This window comes from Pinus tabuliformis, chromosome 3_2 (assembly GCF_031772625.1).
Source record: "Pinus tabuliformis cultivar Carrire ecotype Pingquan chromosome 3_2, CPIR1, whole genome shotgun sequence".
NCBI lineage: Eukaryota > Viridiplantae > Streptophyta > Pinopsida > Pinales > Pinaceae > Pinus > Pinus tabuliformis.
In genome coordinates, this window is record NC_142302.1 from 107,749,307 (window position 1) to 107,751,393 (window position 2,087).

The following is a 2,087-nucleotide window of genomic DNA, read 5'->3' on the forward strand; positions in this document are numbered from 1 at the left end:
GAGGGCCTGCATTCGTTGTTCATCTAATCCATTCAGCTGCAATAATCTTTCACATTGAGCATGGCTGAGGTCTAAGTCCAACTGAGCTGCCACCCTCAATGTATTGTACTCGAACTCTATGGACAGCAAAGCTTTCTTCCCATAGACCAGCTCATAAGGTGTGAAACCTATTGTAGTCTTCCAAGTGGTGTTGTAGGCCAAGGTGGCCTCAACCAGGCGATCTTCCCAATCCTTTCTGCTGCTGCTCACCACCTTAGTCAAAATCCCTTCCAATGCTCTATTAGTGACTTCCACCTGCCCATTTTCTTGAGGATGATATGGGGTGGAAGTTCAGTGCTTGATCTTGTGATGAGCGAGCAAGTCTTCAATCAAGTTGGAGGTGAACTGGCTTCCTTGATCGGTGACTAACTCTCTTGGGTAGCCAAACTTGTAGAAGATATTTTCCCTTAAAAACTCAGCCACCTTTTCTTCTATTGCTGCTTTGATTGCCTTTTTTTTTTCCCACTTTGTTGATAGTCGGTGCACACAATGATGTAAGACCTTTGCTTTGAAGGAGGGTTCATAGGACCCACAAAATCCATGCCCCACTTCTCAAATGGCTCGAAGGTCACTTGAGGTTGGAGAGGCATTTCATCCCTTGGAGTCGGTTTCCCCATCCTCTGACATCAATCACACTGGCTGATGTATCTTTTGACATCCTGGTGAAGAGTAGGCAAATAGTAGCCTGCCTGTAGAATTTTGAAGGCAGTCCTTTTCGCTGCAAAGTGGCCTCCACAAGGTCCGTCATGACAGGTTAGGAGGATGTCAAAGACTTCCTCCTCCCTAACACAATGCCTCAAGATCTGATCTGGGCCAAGTTTAAACAGGTTGCCCCCGATCCAAGTGAATGGGGCGCTCTTCCTTACAATTTTGCTCTTCTCCTTTGAGGATAGATGCGGAGGGAACTGTGCTGAGACCAAGTAATTTTCTATATCGGCAAACCATGGAGAGAGTACTGAGATAGCAAACGGGTGTTCATCTGGCATCTGGTCATCCACTGTCCAGTCTTCACTTGCAGGCAAATCCAATCTAGACAAGAAGTCAGCAACAACATTTTCTTTACCTGGCTTGTCGACAATAGTCAAATCAAATTGCTGCAACAAAACTAACCATCTAATGATACGAGCATTTACATCAGGCTTATTCATTAAGTATCTAATCGCAGCATGATCAGTGTGTACGAATGTTTGATAACCAGTGATGTAGTGTCTAATCTTGTTTAGGGAATGGACTACAGCTAGGAACTCTTTCTCGGTTATAGTATAGTTCATTTCTGCCTTGGACAGGTTTTTTCTAATGAAGTATATGGCATATGGTAGTTTCTCCTCAACTTTTCCTAAGGCTGCCCCTATGGCTTTGTTTGAGGCATTAGTGTGGATGTGGAAAGATAGGGCCCAGTTTGGACCTCTCAAGATCGGGGCGGACACTAGCTTATCTTTAAACTCATCCAGAGCCCCTTGACAGTCGTCAGTCCATTTAAACTCAACATCTTTCCCTAAGAGGCCGAACAATGGCGAGGCTAGCTTATTGAAATCTTTAATGAATCTTCGATAATATCCTTTTAAGCCTAGGAAACTCTGAACATCTCTCACCTTTTAAGGAGGTGGGACCTTTTGGATGATAGCAATCTTGTTAGGATCCACCTGTAATCCTTGCCGAGAAATGGTATGACCTAGAACGGTCCCTTCAGTCATCAGGAATTCACATTTTTCGGAACTGAGGGACAGGTTCATCTCAATGCACTTGGTTAGAACTTTTCCCAGGTTAGTCAATGCTTCTTGGAAGTTGGACCCATAAGGAGTAAATTCATCCATATAGATTTCTACCGAATTGTGGACCAACTCAGAAAATATGCTCAATACTGCTCTCTAGAAAGTGGCAGGAGCATTGCATAGCCCAAAGGGAAGGACTCGGTAGGCAAAGGTACCCCATGGACAAGTGAAGGTGGTTTTATCTTGGTCCTCCGGGCTGATTTGGATCTGATTATACCCACTGAACCCATCTAGGAAAGAGAAGAACTTCTTCCCTGCCAGTCCATCCAACACTTG